Here is a 15790-nt window from a genome sequence, read left to right as displayed (position 1 = left end):
GCTTGTAGACACGTACCCCAAGTGGATTCAATGTGAGATAATGTCAGCTAGCACATCCACTGCTACAACTGAAATCCTGCTCGCCATGTTTGCCACACGCGACTTACCCGATGTCCTGGTGAGCGACAACGGGCCGTGTATTACGAGTGCTGAGTTCAACGAATTCATGAACCGTAAGGGGATCAAACATGTCACATCTGTCTCGTTGAAACCATTGTCCAATGGTCAGGCAGAGAGAGCAGTGCAAACAATCAAGCAAGGCTTGAAGAAAGTAACTGAAGGCTCACTGGAAACTCGCCTATCCCGAGTTCAGCTTAGCTACCGCACAAGACCTCTCACTGGGATACCACCTGCTGAACTGCTCATGAAAAGAGGACTTAACTCAAGGCTCTCGTTAGTTCACCCTGATCTGCATGAACAGGTAGAGAGCAGGTGGCTTCAACAAAGTGCATTCAATGATAGCGTGAATGTGTCACGCGAGATTGAAGTCAATGATACTGTATTTGTATTAAATCATGGACAAATTCCAAAGTGGCTTCCCGGCACTGTGGTGCCCACAGAGGGGACCTGGGTGTGTCGGGTCAAACCTTCAAATGGACTCATTCACTGGATACACTTGGACCAAATCAAACTCAGATTAACGGACTACCCTGAGCAACCCAAGATAGACCTTACCTTTTCTGATTCCCAAGCGCACACACCAGTGACAACCGACACCACGCCAGACCACGAAGCAGAAACCATAATCGACAGCAGCCCTGCAATTCGCAACCCATCAAGAATCCCAGGAAGGGCAGCTGCACAGTAGCCCAGCGAGGGCCCAACAAATGATTCAACAACACTAGCTATCACATTGAGACAATCAACCAGGGCAAGAAAGGCCCAGATCAACTCACATTGTAAATAGTTACACTATTAACTTTGGTGGGGAATGTTGTTAGAAAGGTGGACTTGTATTTATTCTGTACAACCAACAGAGGATCCTTCCCCAGAGTCCGAAGCAATCGCATAATCTCTTGGGAGCACTGGTATTTAGAACGGTTTCACTGATTGGAGAGGCACTCTGGAGACCTGCAATAAAATAATAAGGTCATACTTTACTTCGAGCTCACAGTGTTCAGTCTGACTCTTTCTCCATCCGCAACATTTTGCTCGGTTACTTTTTTGCTGTATTTTTCTTTGGTTGTGTGTGGACAAACTTGCCTTTCTATGGCAGAAGGAGAATGAGCAGCAAAGATTTGGAAAAATTAATGGAGAATATGAGAGAGAAACTGAATGCACGAGGGAGAATCGAAAAACGTGTTGATTGGTTGACGGCTGTGTGAATATTGCAAGCAGGCTGAGTGGCAGCAACAATCTACAGCACTTGGTATTCTCAGATGTTCTCCCTTTCAAGTAGTAACCAGCCCTTACTCTGCTTCATATCCGATATCAGACTTTTTCAGACTGGTATGGCCGTAGTTATATAAGAGCTGGTGTTATCTTTACTCGATGAGCAACAGACAGCAGCTTATTGCTTTCTGTCAGCTCATACATGAATGCTATCAAACAGCTCTAAAGCTGTTTTCTTTCATTTTAGTACTACTTCCCTTTTAATTTACCTGCTTTGCTACCTTATTTTCTATCTCTCTTCGAGCCATTGTTATTTGCTATTTTTGCTATTTTATCTTGTTGTTCTGCGTTCATTCGCCATCTGTCTCGACACCCTTGCATTTGTGCAGCAGCAGGAGAATGTGCAGGAAAGAAATGTTGTAAGAAAAGTGAGAGAGAGAGCAGCAAAAAGGATGTTGATGGATTAGTGGCAATGTTTGTGCAGAACCATGTGCAGCCTGTGGCGGCAGGAAAGGCACCTGGCAACGGGCATTGCCAGGCGGTCTCCCTTCCATATACTAACCAGGCCTGACTCTGGTTAACTTCTAAAATTAGATGAGTTTGGGCGTTTTTAGACTAGTGCAGCCATAAGTAGTGGCAACTTGCTTGCTCTTTACTTAAACAGGCATACGGCTGTTCTTCGTTTCTTTTTCTCAGTCTGTGCATTCATGCAAGTAATCCACACTCAATTTGGATTTCACCATTTGCCTTCCATCACCTCCAGACAAACAGACTACAAGCCCTACCACTTTCATTGCCTTGCCTCAAGCTTCAAATCTGAATGACCTTCACCATTCCCTCACTCGCGCCCACATCATTCACTCACTCACCCCCAAATCTCACGCTCGCCAAACTCAAAATCTCTCGTCCCTCAAATCGCTCTCCCCCCCATATTTCCCATCCCCCAATCACTCTTCCCAATAAAAAGCTTCCACCGCCCCCAAATCGCCAAGATTGTTTAATTTCCAATCCAACCCATTTTTGATCCAGATCTCCATTATAGCCACATTTCATAACCCCACCTGGCAAGTGGCGCCTGCTGCTCGTCAATCTCAGTTGTAACTTTCATCACATTAACACACATGCATTCCGGCAGCATGCTAGTTGGCTTTGCTTTTTTTCCTGCATTGAATTGCTGCACTTCCAACACTATTCTTTGTTCTGTTGCTTTTTGTCCCTCCCAGGTTTCGATGCATTTTGTCTCTCCTCTCTGCTGCTGCGTCCTGGTGCCCCTCCGCCAACATGTGGTTTTTTGCAATCTTATTTTGTTCTGCTGCGTTCTTTCGCCCCCTGCGTCGACCTCCTTGCATTTGTGTAGCAGCAGGAGAATGTGCAGGAAAATAGTGGTGAAAGGAAAGTGAGAGAGAGTGCAGCAAAAAGGTTGTTGAATGATTAACGTCAGTGTGTGTGCAGAACCATGAGCGGCCTGTGGCGGCAGTAAAATCCTACTGCACGTGGTATTCCCAGGCAGTCTCCCAGCCAAGTCTCACCATGTCTTACTCTGAATCGTATCCGAGATCCGACGAGATTAGTCGTTTTCATACTAATATGGCCGTACATTTTTAAACGCTGGCTCTCTCTTTACTTAGAGAGCCACAGATAGCTGCTTATTGCTTTCTGTCAGCAGATACATGAATGCTATCAAACAGGTAAATGCGATCAAACAGCTCGGAAGCATTTGTATCTTATGCATTGCTTTTTACCTGCAGTACCATCTTCTTTTCTACCTCTCTTCGAGCCATCTCTCGCTAACACACACACACACAATACAAGCCCGAGCCTTCATTGCTAAGTACACATCAGACCTGTACCTATTAGAGAGCGAGAGAGAGAGAGAGAGTTGTGGAAAGGGCAAGAATGAACAGCAAATGGAGTGCTGAATGAAGGCAATGACAATCTCGACTAATAGGAAAAGCCTAGTACACCCGATATTAAGACTCCAATCTAAGTACTAATCAGACCTGTGCAGACTTTATTGCAGAAGTGAGCTAGGATATTGTAATTATAGCGCAATGCCTCAGATTGATCTCAATCAATCAAACATAGGCAGTCTTTCGGAATCGAGGAGGACTTGCTTCCACTGCAAGAGGGAGCTCTTTTTTGGCAGAACAGTCCGATACGAGAGCCACAGACCCTGTTACAGGTGGGACAGATATTCATCGAGGGAAGTGTTCAGTGGGGTTGGGTTGCCGCACGCTCCTTCCGCTGCCTGTGTTTGGGCTCTTCCTGATCCATGCGTTGAGACTCGAAGAGCTCAATGCCCTCCCGGATGGACTTATTCCACCTCGGGCAATTAGCGTCCAGTATCTCCCAAATGTCAGCAGTGAAGTCACACTTTACTAGCGAAGCTTTGAGGGTGTCCTTATAACGTTTCCTCTGTCCTCCTTTGGCACGTTTACCATGAAGGAGCTCCGCATAAAGCATTTGCTTCGGGAGTCTAGTATCTGACATGCGTACTATCTGGCCTGCCCAGCGAAGCTGATCGAGTGTAGTCTGTGCTTCAATACAAGGGGATGTTGGCCTGGTCGAGGTCAATAATCTTGGAGCGCCTGCCCTCCCAGGGGATTTGCAGGATCTTGTGGAGACATCGTTGGTGATATATCTCCAGCGACTTGAGGTGCAACCTATACATCGTCCATGCCTCAGATCCATACTGGAGGGTTGATATTACTACAGCCCTTCAGACCATGAGTGTCTTGGTAGATTTGAGGGCCTGGCCTTCAAACAAACCTTCCCTTAGACGGTCGAAGGCTGCGCTGCTGCACTGGAGGCGATGCAGAATCTCCCATCAATGTTTGCCTTTGTTGATAAGAGGCTCCCGAGATATGGGAATTGTTCCACGTTGTCCAGGACTGTGCCGTGGTTCTTCATGACTGGAAGACAGTGCTGTGCGTTGGTGACATGCAGGTGCAGGACCTTTGTCTTACGGATGTTAAGCGTAAGGCCCATGTTTTCATATGCTCAGTGAATAAAGTGACTATATCCTGGAGTTCAGCCTCTGAATGTGCACAAACGCAGGCGTCTTACGCATACGGCAGCTCAATAACAGAGGTTGCGGTGATCTTGGATCTGGCCTGGAGGTGGCGTAGGTTTAACAGCTTCCCACTGCATCTGTAGTTTAGTTCCACTTAAGCGGGTAGCTTGTTGATTGTGAGGTGGAGCATGGCGGCGAGGAAGATTGAGAAGAAGGTTGGAGCAATAACGCAGCCCTGTTTAACCCCGATCCAGACGCGGATTGAATCTGTAACGGATCCGTTGGTAAGGATCATCATCATGATAGGCAGTACCCCGGAATCGAGAAGGACTTGCTTCTACTCCCAAAGTGACTTCGTAATGGCTGAAACATCCGATACGGGAGCTACACACCCTGTTAGAGGTGGGACAGACATTCGTCGGGGGAAGGGGTCGGTACGGCTGGTTTGCCGCTCACTCCTTCCGCTGCCTGTGCCTGACCACTTCATCCCCCTTGCAACGAGACTCAAAGAGCGCAACGCCTTCCCGGATCGACTTTCTGCAACTCGGGCTGTCTGCGGCCAAAGTCTCCCAGGTGTCAGTGGCGATGTCGCAATTTACCAGGGTGGTTTGGAGGGTGTCCTTATAACATTTCCACTGTCCTTCTTTGGTCGGTTTACCATGAAGGAGCTCAGCATAAAGAATTTGCTGAGGGAGTCTCGTATCTGACATGAGTACTATGTGGCCAGCCCAGCGAAGCTGATCGAGTGTGGTCAGTGCAGCATTACTGGGGATGTTAGCCTGGTCGAGGACACTGATGTTAGTGCGCATTTCTTCCCAGCAGCTTTGCAAGAGCTTGCGGATACATGTTGGTGAAATATCTTCAGCGACTTGAGGTGCCTTCTGTACATCGTCCATACAGAAGGGCAGATTTTACTACAGTCCTGTAGAACATGGGTTTGGTGGTAAATTTGAGTGCCTGGCTTCAAACACTTTTTCTGCAGGTTGCAAAATGCTGCGCTGGTGCTCTGGAGGCAATGCTGAATCTCCGCATCAATGTCTGCCTTTTTTAATAAAAGGTTCCCGAGATATGGGAAATGGTGCACGTTTTCCAGGGCCGCGCATTGGATCCTGATGATTGGAGGGCAGTGTTGTGTGGCAATAACTGGCTGGTGAAGGACCTTTTTCTTACGGATGTTAAGCGTAATGCCCATTCTTTCATTTGCTTCAGTGAATACATTGACTATATCCTGGAGTTTAGCTTCTGAATGTGCACAGAGGCAGGCATCGTCCGCATAATGCAACTCAATGACAGAGATGGGGTGATCTTGGACCTGGCCTGGAGGCGGCATCGGTAAAAAGTTCCCCACTGGCTCTTAAGTTAATTCCACTCCAACGGGGAGCTTGTTGATTGTGAGGTGGAGCATGGCATTGAGCAAGATTGAGAACAGGGTTGGAACGATTACGCAGCCCTGTTTGAACCCGGTGTGGACATGATTGTGTCGGTAATGGACCCATTGTTCAGGATCACGGCCTGCATGTCATCGTGAAGTAAGCAAAGGATGTTGACAAACATTTGGGAGCATCCACAACGGAGGAGGACGCACCCAAAAACCCTCAAGGTTGACAGTTTCAAAGCCCTTTGTAAGATTTAAACAGCCATGTATAAGGGCTGGCAATGCTCTCTGCATTTACTCTACAACTGGCGCACTGCAAAGATCATGTCGGTTTGCTCCGTAGGGGACGAAATCTGCATTGTGATTCTGGGAGGTGTTCCTCGGCCACAGGGTGAAAACGATTGAGGAGAACTCGAGCAACAACTTTCCCTGTGGATGAAAACAGGGAGATTGCCCTGTAGTTGCCACAGTTGAACTTGTCTCCCTTTTTGAAAATGGTCACAGTCACTGCATCACTCAGAACTCCTGGCATGCTCTCCTCCTCCGGATGCGAGAGATGAAGTCATGTATCCGCACCAACAGTGCCTCACCGCCATATTTAAGCACCTTAGCAAGGATTCCATCCGCACCCGTAGATTTGTTATTCATAGACAGTTTTATGACTTTGCCTACCTTGTGCAATTTTGGAGTTTCACTGAGTTATTGGCGGGTCGCATGCTGCGAGATGGAATAGAGAACACTCGAGCCAAAGGCAGAGTCTCGATTGAGGAGATCTTCAAAGTGTTCCTTCCATCGGGCCCTGACAACGTCGGTGTCCTTCATGACTGTTTTCATGTTCTTGGTCAGGAGTGGCGTGTGTCCTTGGCAGTTCAGACCGTAGGTGGCCTTGACTGCAGTGACGAATCCTGGCATATCGTGGCTGTCGACCAGTTGTCGTGTCTCCTGTGCTTTCTCCATCCACCACGTGTTCTTACGGCCTGGGCTTTTTGTTGGACCTGAGCATTGAGCCGTCTGTAATGTCATTTATCAGCTCTCGAGTTGGGCTGTTGCTTGATGCTCAGAAATGGTTTGCGGTTGCGATTTATTAGTTCTTCGAACTCCTGATCATTTTAAGCAAATCAGTTCTGGTGTTTTCTGGTTGAGTGACGAAATGTCTCTTCACAGGCATTTGTTATAGAGGTCTCGAGTGCAGACCAAGCGCTATGGGGATTCGGCATCTCAGGATAATCAAGGCTTGAGGGGCTGACTGTATATGGCACTCTTAGATTGCTCTCTCAGTGCCAGTGCATTAATATTTTGTGGAACTGCTTCTATTGTCTCCTCTGTTTTCGGGCAATGTTAATGTTGATGATTGATCAGATTCGGCGATGGGCCGTCCAGTAGTCGTCAGCTCCTGTCATGGCGCGGTTGATGCGCACATCCTTGCAATCCCTGTCTTGGATGATGACATAGTCAAGCAGGTGCAACTTTTTGGAGCGAGTGTGTTGACACGATGACTTGTTTTTATCCCTCAGGTGGAATAGGATGTTGGTGATGAGGAATCCATGTTCTAGACATTTTGTCAGGAGTAGGGTATCGCTGAAGTTGACTTCCCCTCTCTGCTAATCACGCCTCCCCTGAGGACTGTGACTTTCCATAGCCTGGCATTAAAATCACCCAGGAAGGTCAATTTGTCGCACGTGTGGACGTGGGACAAGGATGTCTTGAGTTTGGAATAAAATCCCTCTTTAGCCTCATCGATTGCATCGAGGGTAGAGGCCTACGCACTGATGACTGTGGCACATTCGCTCCGATATCGTATGCTTCGGAGAGTCATGAGGCATTCGTTAACCCCACCGATGAATTCTTTGAGGCGGTCGACCAGCACATTATTGAAGGCAAAGCCGACTCATTGAAGGGTGCGTTCTGCCTCTGGTTTTCCATTCCAGAGGAAGGTGACACCTCGACCATTTTCCTTCAACTGCCCTTCCCCTGCCCACTACGTCTCGCTTAGGCGATGTCAAAGTGAAAACGTCTGAGTTCCCGGGCAACTATGGCTGCGCGGCATACCGACCTGATGCTGTGAGGATTGTCTTTGAGGGACCTGAAGTTCGATGTCCCGAACTCCATACTGACGAAGTGGAAGATGCCTGTGCGTGGGCTTTTGAAGGTGGGGTGGCCGCTGCACACCCGCAACCACACGGGCTTAGATTAAGGTCTTAGTCCAGTGGCAAGAGGGTCCAAGGCTACTGGAGCCGAGGCACAGCTCTATAAAGATAATTGCCTCGAGCTAAGTGTTGGCCGCAAGCTCAGCGCCGGTTAGCGCCATTGAAGGTAGATTCTCCGAGGCTAGGTTAGGGGGCCGGCATTAGGAAGTTGACTTCCAAAGTTATTATAAAAATTAAAATTTGATAAAGATTCCCAATTTATTTCAAGAGACTCTAACGGTTGTTGAAAAGTTTTAAAACGTTTCTAAGTGTTGTTAAAAGTCTAAGATGTAAATCAATAATAGATTAGAAATTTTCCCCAATTTATAAAGTTTTTTAAAAGTTGTTAAATGTCAAAGATGTGGATTAATACTAGCTATTTAATATTATTTCGATTGAGAATCTAAACTCTAAACTTCAACATGTCTCCCAGATTGTTTATTAAGTTTAAAAGTTGGGTAAACGTTTAAACATTAATAAAGGTTGGTTGGGCGTGTAAGACGACGCCACCTCTTCGGTCCCTTCCGTCGAGTCAGCGCCGGTTTCGGATTCCCTTCGGTGGATTGAGCGTCGGCCTCGGAGTCCCTTCAGCCGGTTCCACTTCCTCGGATCCTGTTGGCATGTCGTCGCGGAGGCCCTTCTGCCGGCTATGCGTTCCCCGAATCCGTTGCAGACTGCTTTGGCCCGGGATAGTAGCGACCGGTACGGGGCCGCTTCGGACAGTGATAGAAGAGCCCGATACGGGGTCCCTTCGGTCAGGGACAGTAGCGGCCGTTTGATCAAGGATGCTTTGCGTGCGAAGGACTTATAGGTTTGGGTGTGTTGTTTTGCACGTTTATTTTGTTGCTGTGTTTCTGGTTTAGTTGTGTGTGGACCCCCTTGACTTTCGATGGCAGCAGGAGAATGAGCAGCAAAGATTTGGAAAAATAAAGGGAGATGGTAGGAGAGAAATTGAATACTGGAGGGAGAAGTGAACAACTTGTTGATTGTTTGATGGCAGTGTGAATGTTGCCAGCAGCCTGTGGTGACAGTAAAAGTCTACAGCACCTGGTATTTGCAGTCGGTCTCCCGTCCAAGTACTAACCAGACCTTACACTACTTCGTATCCAAGATCAGACATTTTCAGATTGGCATGGCCGTAGCGATATAACAACTGGCTCTCTCTTTACTCAAAGAGCGACAGACAGCTGCTTATTTCTTTTAGTCAGCTCATCCATGAAAGCTGTTTAACAACTCGGAAGCATTTCCACTTCTTACATTTCCTTTTACCTGCCTTCCCACCTTGCTTTCAATCTCTCTTCGCGCCATCTCTCGCGAACACACACATAAAGTTAAACCCGGGCCTGCATTGCTCAGTACAATCAGGCCAGTGGCTATTAGAGAGAGAGAGAGAGAGCGAGAGTTGCATAAAAAGCGGTGGAAAGAACAGCATATGGAGTGCTGAATGAAGGCAGCAGCAATCTCGACTAATAGGAAAAGCCTAGTACGCCTGGCATTGTGAATCCTATCCAAATACTAAATAGACCTGACCCTACTTTGGTGCAGAAATGTGCTACGGTGTAGTAGTTATAGCGCAATGTCTGAGTTTGATCGAAAATGTTTTGGATGACAAGGACATACAGGTGTGGGTGCGTTGTTTTGCTCGGTTGTTTTATTGCTGTATTTTTTGTTCAGTTTTGTGTGGACAGTTTTCTATGGCAGCAGGAGAATGAGCAGCAAAGATTTGGAAAAATAAGGCAAGAGGGTGAAAGAGAAATTGAATGCAGAAGGGAGCACCGAACAGCTTGTTGATAGTTTGACGGCAGTGTGAATGCTGCGAGTAGCCTGTGGTGGCACCAAAAGTCTACAGCACCTGGTATTCCCTGTCGGTCTCCATTCCAAGTACTAACCAGGCCTTACTCTGCTTCGCATGTGAAAGCAGACTTTTGCAGACTGGTATAGCCGTAGATATCGAACAGCTGGCTCTCTCTTTACAGATAGAACGACAGACAGCAGTTTATTGCTTTCTGTCAGGTCATACTTGAATGCTACCGAACAGCACGGAAGCATTTGTACTTCTTACGTTTCCTTTTACCTGCCTTCCCTCCTTCTTTTCTGTCTATCTTCGCGCCATCACTGGCTAACACAAAAAAAATATAAGCCCGAGTCTCCATTGCAATTACAAATCAGGTCTGAGTCCATTGGGGAGAGAGAGAGAGAGAGAGAGAGAGAGAGAGAGAGAGAGAGAGAGAGAGAGAGAGAGAGAGAGAGAGAGAGAGAGAGAGAGAGAGAGAGAGAGGGGGGGGGCGAGAGGGACAGCTGGAGGGAGAGTTGTTGAAAGCGTAAAAATGAACTCCAAATGGAGCGCTGAAAGAAAGCAACGACAACCTCCATTAATTGGAAAAGCCGAGTACACCTGGTATTAAGACTTCTATCCAAGTACATATCAGACCTGTCCCTACTTTGTGACCGAAATAAGCTACGATGTGATATTTATAGCACAATATCTCCGTTTTATTGAGGCAGCAGGAGAATGAACTGCAAAGATTTGGAAAAATAAGTAGAGAGTGAGAGAGAAATTGAATGAAGGGGGGAGATGCTAACTGTTTGCTGATTGGTTGAAGCCAGTGTGAATGTTGTGAGCAGCGGATGGTGGAAGCAACAGTCTACAGCACGTCGTATTCACAGTCCGTCTCACTTCCAAATACTTACCAGGTGTTAGTCTGTCTCGTCTCCGAGAATAGACTTTTTTCAGACTGGCATGGCCGTAGTGATATATCAGCTGGCTCCCTTTTTCCTCAAAGAGCGACAGACAGCAGCTTATTGATTTCTGTCAGCTTATACATGAATGCTATTTATCATCTGGATAGAAACATAGAAACAAAGATAATAGGTGCAGGAATAGGCCATTCGCTCTTTCACCCTGCACCACCATTCAATAAAATCATGGCTGATCATACACCTCAGTACCCCTTTCCTGCTTTCTCTCCATACAACTTTATCCCTTTAGCCGTAAGGGCCATATCTAACTCCCCGTTGAATATATCCAATGAAGTGGCTGCAACAACTCTTTGCGGTAGGGAATTCCACAGGTTAACAACTCTCTTCGTGAAGAAGTTTCTCCATAATCTCAGTTCTAATCCTTATCCTTCGATGATGTCCCCTGGCTCTGGACTTCACCAACATCGGGAACATTCTTACTGCATCTAAACTGTCCCGTCCCGTCAGAATTTTATATATTTCTATGAAATCCCCTCTCATCCTTCTAAACACCAGTGAAGAAAAGCCCATTCGATCCAATCTCTATTCATAAGTCAGTCCTGCCAGTAAGTGAATCAGTCTGGTGAACCTTCGCTGCACTCCCTCAACAGCAAGAATTTCCTTTCTCAGATTAGGAGACCAAAACTGCACACAATGTTCCAGGTGAGGCCTCACTAAGGCTCTGTACAACTGCAGTAAGACCTCCCTGCTCCTATACCCAAATCCCCTAACTATGAAGGCCAACATACCATTTGCCTCATTCACCGCCTGCTGACCCTGCATGCCAACTTGCAATGACTGATGAACCATGACACCCACGTCTCGCTACACCTCCCTTTTTCCAAACCTGCCCCCATTCAGATAACATTCGGCCTTCATGTTTTTGCCATCAAAGTGGATAACTTCACACTTATTCACATTATACTGCATCTGCCACGCGTTTGCCCATTCACCGAACCTGTCCAAGGCACCCTGAAGACTTTGAGCATCCTCTTTACAGTTCACACTGTCACCCAGCTTAGTGTCATCTGCATACTTGGAGAAATTACACTCAATTCCCTCATCCAAATCATTAATTTAACTTGTAAATACTTGGCGTCCCAGCACTGAGCCCTGCATTACCACACTGGTCATTGCCTGCCATTCTGAAAAGGACCCGTTTAACACGACCCTCTGCTTCCTACCTGCCAACTAGTTATCTATCCACGTCAGTACATTACACCCAATACTATGTTCTTTAATTTTGCACATCAATCTCTTGTGTGGGACCCTGTCAAAAGCATTTGGAAGACGAAATACAGCACATCCACTGATTCTCCTTTGTTCACTCTACTAGTTACATCCTCAAAACATTTTAGAAGATTTGTCCAGCAGGATTTCCATTTCATAAATCAATGCTAACTTGGATCGATCCCGTCACTGCTTTCCAAATGTGCTGCTATTTCATCTTTAATAATTGATTCCTACATTTCCCCCATGACTGATGTCAGGCTAACCGGTCTATAATTACCGTTTTCGCGTTCTCTCCTTTCTTAAAAAGTAATCAATCTTATCATTCTTTAGCTAGTTGGATATGTATCTGAAATAAAAAACAATGCACGTCTGTGGGTAAATGACAGGGGAGTGGGACAAGCAGATAGTTGGCATGGGCTCCACCGGCCGAAAGATCTTCTTCCATCTTGTTACCATTCCATTAGACTATGATTATCTAAGTTTGTGGCGCATTTACTAGTGTGGATGGAAGCAGAATATTGCAAAGCGACGTGGATTCAGTCGCCACAATGAGAGGCATCTGATGCAGAAAATGCGGATGTTCGAAAATTCGGGTATAATGACTTTAAATGCATCAATTTTGTTTTGTGAAGTTTCGGTCAGAGACATGTTTGGGAAAGGAATTGTTTGCTGGAAAGGGACTCAGCATTTAATCTTCTTTCTGGCTGTTGATGGCACATTTCTTTTCGATGTTATTCTTCCAGAATGTATATTTTCTTGCTGTTTCACAATAAGCAGTCCCTTGCTCTACAATCTATTTCATTGTTTCCACAGTCGCATGTACATGTAAGCAGCAATGAGGATTTTGAAACAGACCACTAACGCATCGTGTCTAAATGGTTTGTGGTTTTAGAGGAAAATTGCAGAGCACAGACAAAGTATTAAATTATGGACTCTCCTTCAGTTAACATTTCTTTTGTTGTGTAAATGAAGATCATCAGTTAATTAATGATTTCCCGTGAAAGCAGGATAACATTTAAAAATTATCCATTTTCTACATTTTGAAAGACACTGGTTAGTCAGAACAGTCAGTTCGAATTGTTAAGGAAGGTTCGCGTTTGACTAACTTGATTGCATTTTTGGAGGTGGTCACCAGGTGAGTTGATGAAGTATTGCGTATGATGTAGTGTATATGGATTCTATTAATGATTTCACTAAAATCCCACATGGCAGTCTGGTTAAGAAGGTAAAAGCCCATGGGATCCAGGGCGAAGTGGCAAATTGGATCCAAATTGGCTCAGAGGCAGGAAGCAGAGGATAATGTTTGAAGGGTGTTTTTGTGACTGAAAAGATGTTTCCAGTGGTGTTCCGCAGTTTTCAGTGCAAGGTCCATTGTTTTTTTATGGTATTTATCAATGATCCAGCTTGAATATCGGGGTTATGATTGAGAGGTTTTCAAGTCATAATAAAATAGGCAGTGCGGTTGATAACGAAGAAGGAAGCTGGAGACTGCAGGAAGGCGGGCAGAACTGTGGCAAATGGAATTTAATCCAGAGACATGTGAGTTCGTGCATTTGTCGAGCGCGAACAAGGAAACAGAAAAAACATCAACTGGTTGGATATTGAGAAGTGTAGAGGAACAAATGGAAATGGGATTGCATGTCCATACATCCCTGAACGTAGCTGGCCAGTTGGATAAGTTAGTTAAGAATGCATACGGAATTGTTGTGTTTATTGGCAGATACATGGAATAGAAGAGCAAGTTGGTTATGCTAGAACTAAATAATCTTCCAGTTAGTCCACAGCTGGAGTACTGTGTGCAATTCTGGTCACCGCATTTAAGGAAGGACGTGATTGTGCTGGAGAGGGTAGAGAGGAGATTTACGTACATGTTGCCGGGAGTGGAGCAACTTTGCGATGAGGACAGATTGGAAAGGTTTGGATTGTTTTTCTTGGAAAAGAGAAGGCTGATGGGCGACAGTATTGAGGTGTTTAAAATTAGGAGGGGCCTAGATATTGTTGATTAAAATGGCCTATTTCTCGTAGGGGAATGGTCAACAACCAGGGGGCATAAATTAAAAGTATTAGTCTCAGGGCTAAAGGGGATTTGAAGTTAACATCCTTCATCGAGATGTTTGTGGGTTTCTGGAACTGAATGCCTGAAAGTGGATGGAGGCAGAACCTCTCAACACGTTTAAAAAGGACTTGGATGTGCACTTGAAATGCCGTAAGGTGCAGGGTTACACACCTAAACCTGGACATTTGTTGGCCGGTGCAGGTACGATGGGCCGAGAAGGACTCCTTCCAAGCTGTAAACTTCTATGATTCTATAATTATCGGTTAGCATTACTTTCATGATGCAAAACGAGGCGATCGGCTAATTAATGGCGTTACAAGTGAACAAAAATGTTCGTGTAAGCTGCGGCACGAACTCAGGAACCTGAGATTAAGAAACTTATGAGGCTACTGTTCGGTGTACGCGGAGCTTTGGCTCGAGCCGTGACATTTTGAAGCCAAGTGAAGGACAATAAACCGCTGTTTGAGACTGCATACGCCACTTTCTACCGGAAGCGGCTGATTGGAGAGTGCGTGACTGGAATGTTGGGGCTTGTCCCGCCCTCAGTAAATCTGGAGTTGGGGAAGAGCGTTGAGTCTATTGGTTTCTATGTGGCTTCGATTTTCTGTTGTGAAGCGAGGCAGCGCGGCAGGATCCTTTAACAGTCTCACTGCTCAACTGAATGAATGGAATGTGCAGCTTTCAGATGTGTTTATCCCCTTCAGGGCTGAAAACGAGAGGGACTGAGGGACACTGTGTAGAGTTTGAGTTTGTACAGAACTGTACACAAAATCAGCAAATGCAACAGCGTCGTGAGACACTGCACTCTGTTAATATTGAGCCATTAATATGAATTATTCAATTTTTTCTAATCATTAATTGAACAGGTTTGCGAAATGCTTCCGCCCGGTTTCGATCCGGGGACTTTTTGCGTGCAAGGCAAACTTGATAACCACTACAGTACGGAAACTCTGCGACAGAATAAATGTCGGGAACATAAACAGAGCTTTAACCTCAACACCTGCCCTGCACATCAGGAGCTTGCATTACGCGAATAGAATGTGTTGCTATATTTAGCAAGGTTGTGAGTGTGGTAGGAATTGATCCCATGTTTCTAGGACTTTATACATAGGACCAGGCGGTGGCCGTCTCGCACCACTGGTTAGAATCTGGAACACACTGCTTTAAAGGCGGCGGAGGCAGACTCAATCTTATCTTTCCAAAGGGAGTTGAATCAGTACTGAAGGAACAAAATGCACAGCTGCAGGTAAATGACGCGGATGTGGGACTTCTTGAGAGCAGGCATGGGCTCGATGGGCTGAATGGCCTTCTTCCGTGCTGTAACCATTCCATTATTCTGTTATTCAATAACTTAGTGGCACATTTAGTACTGTGCATCGAAGCTGAATATTGCAAAGGGACATGCATTGATTCGGCACAACTAGCGGCATCTGATTGAGAAGATTCGGGTGCGCGAAGATTCGGGTGTAATGACTTTAAATGCATAATTTTTGTTTTGTGAAGTTTCGGTCAGAGAAATGTTTGGGAAAGGAGTTTTTTGCTGAAAGGACTCAGCATTTAATCTTCTTTCTGGCTGTTGGGGTCACATTTATTTTCGATGTTATTCTTCCAAAATATATATTTTGTTTGCTCTTTCACAATAACCAGACCCTTGCTCTTCAATATATTTCACTGCTTACATGGTCACAGCAATGGAACAACGGGGGAATTAGGAGTTCCAGAAAAACAGGAATGTGTTCAGTACAGCGGAAATAGCTCCAGAAACAAACGAATTACATTGATAAGAGAAGAGTTGACTCATAAAACAGGTAAACTAGCTATTCCTACAGCAGGAGAATTAGGAGAGCGCACCACAA

General features: G+C 45.7%; 1 non-coding gene across 1 annotated transcript; it reads right to left on the bottom strand.

The window, feature by feature from the left end:
• Positions 1-14810: 14810 nt before the first annotated feature.
• On the bottom strand, positions 14811-14883 carry trnaa-ugc (transfer RNA alanine (anticodon UGC)). The gene has a single exon. It is a non-coding gene; the product is annotated as a tRNA-Ala (tRNA).
• Between the last annotated feature and the right edge of the window lie 907 nt (positions 14884-15790).

This window comes from Pristiophorus japonicus, unplaced genomic scaffold (assembly GCF_044704955.1).
Source record: "Pristiophorus japonicus isolate sPriJap1 unplaced genomic scaffold, sPriJap1.hap1 HAP1_SCAFFOLD_30, whole genome shotgun sequence".
Lineage (NCBI taxonomy): Eukaryota > Metazoa > Chordata > Chondrichthyes > Pristiophoridae > Pristiophorus > Pristiophorus japonicus.
This window is presented reverse-complemented; position numbering and strand designations above follow the sequence as displayed.